The following is a 15,278-nucleotide window of genomic DNA, read 5'->3' as shown; positions in this document are numbered from 1 at the left end:
ATACCGCAACAAGCAAGATCAGCATGGTCAAGTTGTCAGAAACAAAGCTCGTCTCATTGCTCAAGGATATACTCAAGTGGAAGGCATTGACTTCGATGAAACATTTGCTCCCGTGGCTAGACTTGAAGCCATACGCATACTGCTGGCCTATGCAAATCATCATAATATACTTCTATATCAAATGGATGTGAAGAGCGCCTTTCTCAATGGCAAGATTGAAGAAGAAGTATATGTTGCACAACCGCCTGGCTTTGAAGATCCAAAACATCCTGACATGGTATACAGGCTCAACAAGGCACTGTATGGCCTCAAACAAGCCCCTCGGGCCTGGTATGACACACTCAAACACTTCCTGAAGAGCAAAGGCTTCATACCTGGTTCCCTCGACCCCACTCTCTTCACAAAGACATATGATGGTGAACTGTTTGTGTGCCAAATATATGTGGATGACATTATCTTCGGCTGCACCAATCAGAAGTACAGTGAATAGTTTGGATATATGATGCAAGAGCAATATCAGATGTCCATGATGGGAGAGCTGAAATTCTTCCTCGATCTTCAAATATGACAGCAACGCAACGACATCTTCATATCTCAAGAGAAGTATCTCAAAGATTGCCTGAAGAAGTTCGGTATGCAAGAGTGCAAAGGCTTCACGACGCCAATGCCAGCCAAGCATCATCTGGGTCCTGACGACAATGGTAAAGAGTTCGACCAAAAGGTATACCGCTCCATGATTGGTTATTTGCTTTATCTATGTGCATCTAGGCCAGATATTATGCTTAGTGTTTGCATGTGTGCTCGATTTCTAGCGGCACCAAAGGAGTCACATCACTTAGCTGTGAAGTGAATTCTTCGATATTTGGCTCACACCCCAACTCTAGGATTATGGTATCCAAAGGGCTCAGAGTTTGATCTAGTTGGATTCTCGGATGCTGATTATGCTGGTGACAAAGTGGATCGCAAGTATACATCAGGCACATGTCACTTTTTGGGACGATCACTTGTATGTTGGTCTTCGAAGAAGCAGAACTGTGTATCTCTCTCCACTGCTGAATCTGAATACATTGCTGTTGGATCTTGCTGCGCTCAGCTTCTGTGGATGAAGCAAACACTCAAGGACTATGGCATTCATCTGAAGCAAGTGCCACTCTACTACGACAACGAAAGCGCCATCAAGATTGCCAACAACCCAGTTCAGCACTCGAAGACAAAGCACATTGAAATTCGTCATCACTTTCTCAGAGATCATGTTGTGAAGGAAGATATTGATATCATACACGTCAACACTAAAGAGCAATTGGCAGATATCTTCACCAAGTCCTTGGATGAGAAGAGATTTTGCAAGTTACGGTGTGAGCTAAATATCCTGGAATCCTCAAATGTCCTGTGATCAGGCACACATCCTAACACTTATGCATATTGATGACTTAGATGTGCAACACACGAAGTAAAGTATATATTAAATCAATGAAGACATACATTCTAAGTGTGAATACATTAATGTGGAATTTGACTTCGGAGCGCCACGATAATTGTGCGCCGTGTCTGGGTCTAATACTTCCTATACGGTGGGTAACGCCACCACCAAATGTTCTGTTTGAAGTGTTTCACTCATGGCGTTACATTTGCTATGTATTCACATTTGGTTTAGCTTCAATCTCAACATATCTTCATGATTATCTTCACTATGTTGATTACATAGATATATATATATATATATATATATATATATATATATATATATATACTAGTGTTCTGTCCTCCACAGCATTCACTTATAGCTATGTCTTCTTGTTGAATCTTTTGTACTAAGTGAATGTGATCGGACCCTAACCTCTCTATGCTTTCTATCTCAAACTCTATCTCTCCAAATCATATGCATTCTATTGAAACTGTCGAATGTCTTCTCTGCGTCCTTGTCAGCAGAAAATACAAAGACAAACATTAAGTCCGTTTTCAATGCTCATTCCTCCACCTGAAACCCGGAGAAGTGGGAACGACCACCCGACAATCCAGGCGTGCATGGGACGTGGAACAACCCCCGATATGCTGCATGATGGCCACGTGTTCCTCAGATGTGAATCACCAGGGGCACCTGTGTAATAACGCAGTGCCGCCCCTGTATCTATAAATACACACCTCAGAGCAGTTATTATCCCTTCTTCCACTCTCGCACGAACCCTAGCGCCACCGCTAGCCCTCTCCGACGCCGGCGACGAAGCGCTTCGCTGCCGCAACCTCTCCGACGCCATCTTCACGCCGACCGCGGACATCTTCTCCGCCGTCGCCGTAGGTGTCCTCCGTCGCCAAGTTAGGGCACAGACGATCGAACTGCTCGGCCTCCTCTTCCACTCCATCTAGCAGTTCTTCGTGTGGTAAATAAAACTTCCTTTTTACGGCCCCTTTGATCCTATAGCTTTATCACTTTCTACCACAAGCAGTTTCTATTCACAAAAGTTGGATCTCTTTCATACTGCATCTCATAACATGCCTAGTATATTCACTTATGCTTCACAAAGTAGTTAGATTCCTCACTTGTACTGATCCGTGGATTCGTACAAATCTGGAACAAACTCCTTATCTATGAGTGAATATCTTCACACGATGAGGTCAATGTCTTCTAAACTGATTTATCTTCAAAATCTTCTGAGAATGCATATGACCTATTCCCCTTCCCTCGCACCTTAATGCTGTCACAGGTACATGTCCGTGGGAGAATCCCTTGGTTCTCATAGTCTGCATTCATTTGCAGAATTCTTATAGCATCACATAAATTCTCCCAAAGCCAGTTCCTGTTTGTCCAGCAAGCGAAAACCTTTGAAGCCTTTGAACGTATTGAAGCCTTTCAGTTTAAAGTTCATGGCTTCAGAGAAATCAGCAAGGAAGGGTGGCAGAAAGCGTCGAGGAGAAACATCAAGAGATCTTCCCGATGACCTCTCAGAGCTGTACAAGACAGATCCTGAAGAGGATTACAACCAGCGCAAGACACGAATCCAATGGATTCGACGCTATTGGGCAGAACAGTGGTTCAAGTAAAGATTTGTGACAAAGGAATATGCTGAAAAGAATGCCATCAAGCGACCATGGGGAGACATCCTCTACAAAAATCTTCAACTCAGGACCAGAGATGAAGCCATTGAACAAGGCTTCTATCCCTGCATGGTCCATGGACCACAGCCTGCGGATGCTGACCCATCATCCCTGCTATGGTGTCGTGACGACAATCTGTTTAAGCACAACTTCCAGTTTGCCCAGAACTCAGCGAAGCAGAACAAGAAGTCTTTGGGATTAGATTTCAACCCTGGTCCCTCTGCTCCCGCGCCGATGGAACTCTTGAAGCTGAACCCAATCTTCTTGGGCCCTTCGACAACTTGGAAGGTCTCATCACTCACATCGTGGTTCAAGGGACATCCGTGAATGAGCCTGCAGATGACGTTGAATCAGATGAAGCGCCTGCAGCACCGAAGCCAAAGAAGCTGAAGCAGCCAAAAGCTTCAAAGCCGGCCTCTGCACCAAAAATCTCACGGGCGAAGCCACTGGCAACTGCACCTCCTAAAGACAGTGTGCAGTCTGAAGATTTGTCACGCATCTCCAAGCCCCAGAAGGTCAAGATGCCTCTGCCACACACCAGCCAAGAGCTGTCAACTGCTACCATTCTGCGCAACGATGCCATTGATCTGTCAAGTGATGAAGATCTTGCAGATGACGCTCTTGAGCAACTCATCATGAGCAAAGAAGAAGCAGAAATCTTCAATGATCTGCCTCTCTTTGACGTGACAATCATCCACAACTTCATTGATGAGTGGTTTGACACGCCAAACATCAGCTTCGAAGATCTGCAATTACCCATTGGCCTCAGTGTCGCCTTTCATGGCGCCATTGCTTCCGAGCTAGCTCTCGCTCAGCGCATCGTCAAACTGAAGCAAAAGATTGACTATGAAAAGGCTCAGTTCAAGAAGCATATGGCCAAGCTCAGCATGCAAGAGGTGAAAAACTTCAAGATTATGTTGCACAAGCTCAAAGAAGCCTTTCTCAAGAAACGCACAGAAGCTCAGGGTTCTCGGGAGCGCATGAAGAGCCTGGCTGACAAGTGTGTGCAAGGCTACAACAAGGCTGAGAAGCGCAAGGCCCTTGAGCATCCGGGCATTGATCCCGGAATGGCTGCTAAGCAGAAGAAGAAGCCCATTGTGGCTGAACCTCTCGCACCAAGGCAGGAAGCAGATCCCATTGTCTTCCCAACTAGCATGACTGGCTCGAAGCCAAAGGCCCGGTCAACCGCTTCAGAGCTGAAGAAGACGAGGACTGCTGAGGCTGAAGCCAGGAAGAGGAAACATCCTGAAGCCTCTCCTACTGCCCCCTCCAAGAAGAAGAGGAAGACCAAGAAAGAACGGGCTGCTCCCACAGAGCCTTTGATTGTCGAACCCATTTCCATGGTTCGTCCTGACGCTGAACGCCAACTGACAATCCATGAGCCTGCTTTCACAGAGGCTCATGAAACTGAAGACTTTCCAGCAGCTGATCCCATCGCTGCTGAAGACATTGGTCACCATGACCATGTTGAAGATGATGCAGTCCTTCCTCAGCTCGAGCACCAACAGGTATCATCACCTGTGCTAACGCACAGCGAACTCATCAGCATTGGTCGTCCTCTGACGCCAATTGCTCAGGATGCTTCATGGGTTGATCGCCCACAAGAGGAAGAAGACTTTGAGGCCTAGCCAACACCAACTCCACAGGCATCGCCTGCGTTGCGCAGGCTTCGCAAAGGACAAAGGCCTCCAGTCTCTGCCTCTGAAGCTGAAGCTGCTAAAGACATTCCGGCTGCATCAGCCGATGAAGAAGAAGCCCCACAAGCTGCTACTCCCCTGTCCCACCAAGAAGCGGTTCTCGAGGAGAACGTGACTGTGACCGACCCTCCGGCTTGTCAAGTGGAGGTTGAAAATCTTGAGGCTGCCACCACCAACACCACTAAAGCCACTGACGCTGTCATGGCTGAAGCTAATGTGAAGCCTTCACCAACCCAAGCACCAGAAGTCAGCGAAGCCACTGATCCCACTGCTTCTATTCCTGCGCCTACTGCCGGTCCGCAGTTCGACTATCATGTTGAGCACAGGCCTCAGGTACAGAAGCCAATCCCAAGATTGCCCAGGTTCCCAGGTCCTGCATCAGCACCTGGATCCTTCAATATCAATGGCTTTAGAGCCGACAACACATTCTTCAATAGCTCCAGGAACCCCTACTCAAGGGAAAGAATATCATCTGATCAGTTTTGGAGCTATCCGCAGCGAAGCTATTACTCCTGCATTCTATACAATCAAGGTTGCGTCTTCCCACACAAGCGTCTTGACATTGAAGCAATAGCTGGTCTGCCTTGTCTTGAAGAGATCTGGATTGCTTCAAAGAGGTTGGATTGTTGCCGTTCATCACTGACCAAGAGCATTGGAATGAAGAGTTGCTGCTCCAATTCTATGCCACACTTCACATCCGCGGGTATAACAGAGATCCGAAGACTTGGGTCCTGGAGTGGATGACAGGAAATGTTCATCAGGAAGCCAAAGCCTTTGACATCATTGATCTCACTGGTCTACCCACTCCTGGCGATCTCTACGAATCTGGCTGTCAACTTCACAGTGAAGCTGTGGAGAGCATCTTTCAGAAGCCTGAACCTAACATGAGTCAGATGCCCAGTATGATGAAGCCATTGCCCCAAGATGCTGCATATCCTAAAGAGTTCTTTGTTGAAGACCTAGAGTATCTGCCAAGGACTTTTTGTCACATCATAAGGCGAACTCTCTGGCCCATCAAAGAGCACTCTCCACATGCCAAGCTGGAAGGTGCAATGAAGACTTTGGTCTTCTATATTCTTCATGGCAAATGCTTCAATGCACAGGACTTCTTCATTCGCCAACTTGCTGCATCAGGCTCTGATCTGTTTGGCTTGAAGTTCTACGCCCCATGGGTAATGCGGCTGATCAAACTTCACTCTGCTATCTCATATCAGCTATCTGCTCGCAATCATCGGATCTTTCTGCCTGATGTGGATATGTCTATTGAAGCCATCTATCCTGAGCCTGCCAAGGAACCTCTAAGTCTTCAGAATGCAGAGCATCAAAGTTTTTCTCAGAACATTGAAGGAGTTCAAGCAGTCACTCGTGTGTATCCTTTGGCTGGCACTACAAGTGCACCGCATCCTGCTCTCACTGAAGCCACTGATAGCACCATTTCCCAATGACCCAAGAAGCGCACTCGTGTTCTCAATGACCGAGAGCTTCTTGTGGCTCTTCATCAGAAACAGGATAGGCATCATGACTGGCTGAAGCGTCAAATGCAAAGCCTCTTGGTGGATGTTAATCACATTCACAATCTTGCCACCAAGAATGCCTTTGTTGCCCATGAAACCACTCAACGCACATGGAAAGGGCTGACGCTGATGTGTTCTGAAGATGATCTTCAAGAGGATGGCTTCTCTGAGCGCTTCAAGTTTGACTCCACACCTCCTCGAAGGGCAGTGCTGCGACGAACTCCATCTCTTGAAGACTCTGAGTTCTCTTCCTCTGCTGCAACTGTGAATAATAGAGTGATCGAGGATGAAGATGATGCTACTTCATCGCCACCTCCTTCAGACGCTTCGACAGTGCTCCAAGTTCTTCTACACCGCCGCACACCACCGACGACCCTGCTGCTTCACCTACTCTTCATGGGAACGAGTAGATGCTCTATGTCTTCAAACCTTTTTGGTCCTTAATGACAAAAGGGGAGAAGCATATGAGTTTGATAGTCTTCAAGCGGGTCCATATGGGCGGGTGCTTCATATTTTGCTTCGTGTTTACAACTCTCGTTTTGATACATTTGGTTCTTTGAGTTGTAACACTTAAACTCGATGGTCGTCTACTACTTATTTGCCATTTTGTGATGCGATGATAAACTCCGCATGTGCGGCGATAAATTCTGCACTTAGATCATTTTGCAGACGTCCATTTTCCATTATGCATGTCATTATCTTCACATACCTTCACATGCATAGTGGATTGTCATCATAAGTTGAAGAGGATCTCCACAAGCACAACCTGCCATGTGCATTTGCATTCCAAAAGCAAATTACTTATATGAACATCTTCAGGGGGAGCCCTTGCAATTTATGAAGACAATTCCTTATCCTTTACAATTTCACATATTATATTCCCCGTTGAAAACTTCAATTAGTTTGTCATCAATCACCAAAAAGGGGGAGATTGTAAGTGCATCTAGTGCCACCCCTAGTTGGTTTTGGAGTATTGACGACAAACCTAGTTGAGGGACTAATGTGTTTGTGAGAATTGCAGGATAACACAGGTAGAAGTCCCTCATTGATTTGGTTTTCCTACCAGAGATGACCCCTAAAAATGTATGAAGACATTGAGGTCAAAGGTGGTATATGAAGATATTCACATTAAAGACTATGACAAGAGAAGACATCGCATGAAGCATATGGAGCTCGACGACTTAGATCTTTCGTAGTTCTTTTTATTCTTTGTTGAGTCATAGGAACCACCGTACTATTAAGTGGGGTCCAAGAGAACCAGTCAGAATGACTGAAGTGATGCTTAACCAAAACCTATGTCTTCGAGTGAAGACTATGAGAGCGAATCTTGTCCAGAGTCGGACAAGTCAGCTTTTCTTATAGCCCAAGTAAAGTTGCCGTGTGAGTTTGAAATCTGACCGTTGGAACACGTGTTAGTTCCTTAGTGACCCAGGGTCATTCCGGACAAATCAGGTCGGGTTGCCTAGTGGCTATAAATAGCCCACCCCCTATAACCATAAATGGTTGGCTGCTCAGAGTTAGTGTACGGATTTTGTCGTTTGAGAGCAACCCACCTCGAAGCCTTTGAGAGAGAATTCCTTGCGAGGATAAAGCCCTAACCACCCAGAGCCAAAGAGAATTAGGCATCACTTAAGTCTTCTTGTCTGTGTGATCTGAAGACTTATTACACTTGAGGACTTTGAATCCTCCAGCCGGTTAGGCGTCGCGTTCTGAGCATCCAAGAGACATTGTGGATCGTCGGTGAACGAAGTCTATGAAGGTTTGGGAGTCTACCTTGAAGACTTACCAGAGTGATTGGGCGAGGTCTGTGTGACCTTAGCTCAAGGGGAATACGGTGAGGACTGGGTGTCCTGAGCTGCGTGTTCAGGACTGGGTGTCCGGGACTGTGCGTCCTCAGGTTTAAATACCTAGCCGCCCTAACCAGATGTATAGTTGTCACAGCAACTGGAACTGGTCCAACAAATCATTGTCTTCAACGTGTCACTGGTTTCATCCTTTCCTTCCCTTTACTTATTGTTGGTCCTTGTGAAATCATTGTATGATTGCACTATCTTTTATCTTCACTCAGTGACTGCATGTTCTATGTGGCTTCATAACATCTTCCTACCTGATCCTTACTACATTGCTGCTATTAGTCATTGTGCTTTCACTCCATTGAATACTTGACTATGGTTTGCCTAGTGTAGTCTACCTTCCGCTGCATGGTAATAGGTTTATTTCTATCGTTTGTCTTCATAACTTCCATGTTTTGAAGACTTTCATAAAAATTGCCTATTCACCCCCCTCTAGTCGATATAACGCACTTTCAGCATCGCATATCACATCCTGCATATCGTACCATGTTTTTATCATGTTGTTTGAGCATTGCACATGATTGATTGTGTTCCGTTTGCTTGTTGTTCTTGTTTGGGTAGAGCCGGGAGACGATTTCATGAACGAGGAGCCCGTTGAGTTCACTTACGAGGATCAAGTCAACTCTGACAATTTTGCAGACAAGATGACCATACCCTCGAAATCACTTCTATATTTGCTTGCTAGATGCTCGCTCTTTTGCTATGCCTATGCTACGATGCCTACCACTTGCTTATCATGCCTCCCATATTGCCATGTCAAACCTCTAACCCACCATGTCCTAGCAAACCATTGTTTGGCTGTGTTACCGCTTTGCTCGGCCCCTCCTATAGCGTTGCTAGTTGCAGGTGAAGATTGGAGATCGTTCCTTGTTGGAACATTGTTTATTGTTGGGATATCACTATATTATCTTGTTATCTTAATGCACCTATATACTTGGTAAAGGGTGGAAGGCTCGGCCTTTTGCCTAGTGTTTTGTTCCACTCTTGCCGCCCTAGTTTCCATCATATCGGTGTTATGTTCCCGGATTTTGCGTTCCTTACGCGGTTGGGTAATAATGGGAACCCCTTGACAGTTCGCCTTGAATAAAACTCCTCCAACAATGCCCAACCTTGGTTTTACCATTTGCCACCTAGCCTCTTTTTCCCTTGGGTTTCCGGAGCCCAAGGGTCATCTTTATTTAAACCCCCCTGGGCCAGTGCTCCTCTAAGTGTTGGTCCGACCGAGTAGATTGTGGGGCCACCTCGGGGCAACTTGAGGGTTGGTTTTACTCGTAGGATGTGTCATCTGAGTGTGCCGTGAGAACGTGATATGTGCAGCTCCTATCGGGATTTGTCGGCACATTCGGGCGGTGTTGCTGGACTTGTTTTACCATTGTCGAGGATGTCTTGTAACCGGGATGCTGAGTCTGATCAGATTGTCTTGGGAGAAGGAATATCCTTCGTTGACCGTGAGAGCTTGTGATGGGTTAAGTTGGGACTCCCCTGCAGGGATTTGAACTTTCAAAAGTCGTGCCCGCGATTATGGGGAGATGGGAATTTGTTAATGTCCGATTGTAGATAACATGAAACTTAACTTAATTAAAATGAATCAACCGCGTGTTTAACCGTGATGATCTCTTCTCGGCGGAGTCCGGGAAGTGTACACGGTGTTGGAGTAATGCTTGACGTAGGCTGTTCTAGGATCACTTCTTGATCATAGTTGTTCGACCGTGCTTTTGCCTTCTCTTCTCGCTCTCTTTTGTGAATAGGTTAGCCTCCATTTATGCTAGCCGCTTGCTGCAGCTCCACATCATACCTTGTCTTACCTATAAGCTTAAATAGTCTTGATCGCGAGGGTGCGAGATTGCTGAGTCCCCGTGACTCACAGATTACTTCCAAACCAGATGCAGGGACCGACGATACTATTCCAGATGATGCGCTTGAGCTCAAGTGGGAGTTCGATGAAGACTCTCGCCGTTACTACGTGTCTTTTCCAGATGATCAGTAGTGGTGCCTAGTTGGGGCGATCGGGGACTTTGTCGCATGTGGGGGTTGATCTTTATTTTGGTACCGTAGTCGGACCATGAGTGTATTGGACGATTGTAATGTTATTCATGTATTTGTGTGATGTGGCGAGTGTAAGCCAACTATGTATCTCTTCACCTTTTATTTATTTACATGGGTTGTTGTGAAGATTACCTTACTTGCGACATTGCTTTCAATGCGGTTATGCCTCTAAGTCGTGCTTCAACATGTAGGAGATATAGCCGCATCGAGGGCGTTACAAGTTGGTAATCAGAGCCTTCCCCGACCTTAGGAGCCCCCTGCTTGATTGAATCGTTGGCGTTGTTGAGTCTAGAAAAATGTTTTGAGTCATTTAGGATTATACATATCGGAGAGTTAGGAATTCTTTTTACTCCCTAGTCCCTTCGTTGTTCTGGTAAGGCATCCTGACGTAGAGTTTTGACTCTTCTATTCTCAAGTTTCACTAAAAAAAATTTAGGATCACGCGGGTATCTTGGAATCGTTCTGATCGATTTGTGATGAGAACATTGTTCTTGGTGCCTCCTGTCATTTAGGGGTTGTGACAGTGTCCCGGGGAGTTGAGCTCCGAGGTGTTGTCGTCACAATTTTATCGTTGAGATTCTGGAATACTTGAGTTTCGTCGACATCGAAAATCTCTTTTATGCAGTTGTTGGTGAGATAACCTCGACGCCACCCAGTACTGGGGCAGGAGTTCAGGAGTATTGCTATAACTTGTATAACGGATGCTTTTCGAAGGTTGAGGTAGATGATTTCTGAAGTTTTCTCGGCTATGTTTTGAAGGATGGATACAACTGGATGTAGGATTTGCTAGATTTGGGTGAGATATTATGCTTCCCCTGTATCCCCAAGACCTGATTGCATAACTGAAAAGGTTCGGGAGTTTCATAGATGGGAATTCTTGTAGCTGTAGTTCTTCTTCCGCGGATATTTGGTTTGGGATTGGGTAATCCTCACCAAGTATTTGCTCTTGTCTGTACCTTGTTGTTTTTCTTCTACCTCAATTCTAAGTGGCTTCTCAATTTATGGATATGTGACCATTTCAATTGGAATGCATTCGTTCATTTTGTTCGGATGTGAAGACTCTATGTTGCAATTTCAACCCATTTGATTCAGCTTAAATATTTTCTATCAAGTTGCTCACGGATGTCAATCTCTTCAGGATGGCTCCTCCAACGCGCATGACTCTGCATCTTGATCTGCCACCACCACCTCCACCTCCACCTCCGGAGGCATGGCAAGCTGTGATGGCCGCTACCAATGCAAACACGCAGCTGATCATGCAACTTCTTCAAGAGCGCAACCAAGGGAACCAGGACCATGGCGACAATCAGAATCAGTTTGCTACACTCAACCAGTTCCTCGCTAATCAGCCAAAGACCTTCAGCAATTGTGTTCAGGCAACAGATGCTGATGATTGGCTTGTGGACATATGCAAGCATTTCGAGTGCAGTAACGTCAGGCCTGAGGACTTTGTCAAGTTTGCCTCCTTCCAACCCAAAGACCAAGATGTAGAATGGTTTCAGCAGTACAAAGATTCCAGAGGAGGCCGTGATTACCTGGGATGAATTCCATCAAGACTTCAAAGCTCATCATATTCTTCAGAGTGTGGTTGAGAGCAAGCGTGAGGAATTCCGCAACCTGAAGCAAGGCACTATGTCTGTTTACCAGTACAACATCATGTTTCAGAAGCTCGCCCGTTTTGCTAAGCAAGACGTCCCTGACGAGAAGAGCATGATATACCAGTTCAGGGGTGGTCTCAGAGAAGAACTCCAGCTAGCTCTCGTCCTCTTTGAGCCCAAGAAGTACGATGAATTTTACAACATGACAATGAAGCAAGAGACTGCTCAACTGAAGTGCGATTCTTCCAAGAAGCGAGTCAGAGATGCAATTCCTTCTTCCTCAACTCAAGTGGCTAAGCAGCAAAAGTATTGGCTTCCTCCTCCTCCATTCTATCAGCCTTATCAGCAGAAGAGCAAAGGTGGAAGTGGATCTTCCCACCCACCCAACCCTGGCTTTCAGAACAAGACTTCGTCTCAAGCTCCAAGATCAAGTGCTCCGTATCACCGTCCGCTCTCGGAGGTCACGTGCAACAAGTGCCAACAGAAGGGTCACTATGCCAACAAATGCTTCAATCAGAGGCGTCTCCCTCCTCATCCTCCTGTGAGATCGGCAAGTACCGCAGTGGTCAGGCATAACCCTAAGCACGCCAAGGTCAACTTGATGAATGCAGCTCAGGCAGAGGACTCGTCAGATGTCATCATGGGTAACCTTCCTGTTAACGATGTTCCTGCAAAAGTACTTTTTGACACTGGTGCATCGCATTCTTTCTTGTCATTCCCACTTGCATCGTAGCATAGTGTTGATATTGAGGTTATGCCCAAAGTAATGCAAGTTGTTTGTCCCGACAAGCTTTTGACTTCTAGTTTGGTTGCTCCCGTGTGGGAACCTGAAATTAACTTCCAGACCCTCATGTGTATATTTGTCAACCCCAGGATCATTGTTGACAACACAGTGAAATGATATCATTGCAGAATACGTAAAAGCATTACAAGTAGTATATTTGTCACAAGACATACCTAGTGAGATGTCTCGTGACATTTACAATCAGAAAGCAGCGGAAAGTAAAATGCGTAGTGACTCCATCTCAGCCACAGGCAGTCGATGTAGTCCACGTGACCTCACTCCTACACATCGCCATAGTAGTCATAGTCATCACCTTCGTCTTCATGGAACTCTGCTGTCAACAAAATTATTGCCATGAGTACATTACGTACTCAACATGCCTCCCACAGGGAAGGACCTAATAGCTACATGTGGCTTCAAAGGAAGGCTTTATGGCACATTTGCATAAAAGCTAATTTTGTTTGAAAAATATAGCCGTTGGATAAAAGCAGTTTTAGATGAAAACATGTTTTATCTCCAGAATAACATTCATCAAAGTGAGGATCCACGATCAAATCACACTCTTCATAGGTTCCAAGAATAGGGGAAAGGAGGGAATAAGCAAGACAGGTCCTGTATGTCAAGAAAGATTCATGTGTCGTCCATGACCGTGGACACGGCTATTCGAATAGTTTTACACTCTGCAGAGATTGTACACTTTACCCACACGGCACAATCCCGTCTTGATGCCACCAGTGGCCGCTGGTATAGTACACCATTTGGTATACCGGCAGGGAGATTGTGACGAGGTCTTTCATTAGACCAAACTTACTGTGCCGAGCCACTAGGTTTCAACATGGAAGTAACCGCAGTTCACAGTCTGGGCCCCCCTTTTGTGTCGAGGATACTCCTCGCAAGGCAGCTATCCCATCTGCGGTACAGCGATGATGACAATAAGAGTGCCAGTGCCCATATAGCATGTGGATGTACTGTTATCACAAGCTTCAAATCCAAGACTTATTAGGCCTCATGCGGCACGGACGACTGATTGCCCCCTTCAACTCGTGAAGGGCAGCCAATCGCTCCTTCAATCCTTCATTCAGCTGTCGCCCGCACCAGTATTCAGATGGTAAGTTTCACCCAGAGTAGAAGAGGATAGAGAGGTTCAACAAGGGCCAACCGGCCTAGCTCAACATTAAGTTTCAACTATCAATGACTCGGAGGTCATTCAACAAGGCACCTATAGGGTGATAAGCATGGCTAAGCATTTCTACTCTACCGGAATTATATACTTCTACTCAGGTGTCAAGTAAATAGGCGATAAGCGGATCAGGGTAATGTGTCAATCGACACGCTTGCTACGAGAATCAAAATAGCATGCACATAGCAACAATAAAACTCAATGCAATTTTGTAAACCATAGGATAAGTATGATCAAAGAAGGAGGCATGCCTTTGTTGTTGAGTCCTTCATCAATAACCTGGTTCTATCCAAGTCCAACATTGTCATCACTCCCTACTCGTCGTAACGATGGCAAAGGAAAATCAATTAAATACCAAAGCAATAAATTCCAAATAACATCCAAAACAACAGTAAGAGTGGATGGATAGCAAGATTTTGATCAGATGGTGATTCCAAAAGGAGATAGCGTGATAGGGAGGTAAGATAAAGGATTCAATGAAGTGACATGGTTTAGCTTGACACAGATAAGGAAGGCTTGGCGATCAAGACTAACATTCCAATACGAACTACGGTACTAACCACTAGTGGTTCCCACTACACATCTCAACTAAATAGGAAACTACCATATAACAAACACAATGACATCAACACACATGGAATGGAACCGACGTATGCATTTTAACAACACAGTCACAACATGACATGATAATGGTAAAAGGTAACAACAAATAAATAACTCCAAACAAGTGTTCTATACGACAATCAAAGCAACATTATAAAATATACTAGTTAAACAAGCAAAACATCATTCAACAACATGTGAATTGATCTATGTCTAACTCTAAAACATTATTAAAATAAAATAGGATCATCTCTATTATAAAAAACCAATTCATTTTTCAAACAATTAACAAGAAACTATGCCAGACATGGAACAAAAGAGTGAACTACTATCCAGACATGATATGGTCAAGAGCAATAATCAACCACAAATAAATACTTGGACGAATCCAAATATTCATAATAGTTAACAACAACCAAAGTATAAACATCAAACGTAATTACTATAGCGAGCATTGCTGTAACAAGAGCCAATCCAATACTATGGTCAAAACTAAATAAATAAATAAATCAAGACACATCTTCACACATGGCATGTGAGTATAGAATCACTAGATGTCTAAGCAAATAACACAAGAATGACACATACGAGTGATCATGATAAGATACTAAACTAGAATATGGTCTTACTACTAAAGAACAACTAATCATCAAGTAACCACTAGCAATAAGATTACCACTTCATGCTTACATAATAGATCAAACTATGCACACTAAGCATATGAGGAAGATACAACTCAACTAACATGAAAGGCAAACTATCTTAAGCATGTGCTAAACTATCGCAACAAGACCCAACACTCCCGAGGCTATCATAAGACCAAAGTGATCATCCATAAGAATGCACAAGAGACTAAGTACTCAAATATAGCACATAGACAAAATAAGACATGAAAGATCACTCTCATGAT

Source organism: Triticum aestivum, chromosome 4A (genome assembly GCF_018294505.1).
Source record: "Triticum aestivum cultivar Chinese Spring chromosome 4A, IWGSC CS RefSeq v2.1, whole genome shotgun sequence".
NCBI classification, from domain to species: domain Eukaryota; kingdom Viridiplantae; phylum Streptophyta; class Magnoliopsida; order Poales; family Poaceae; genus Triticum; species Triticum aestivum.
The sequence above is the reverse complement of the archived record's forward strand: the minus strand, read 5'-3'. Positions refer to the sequence as shown.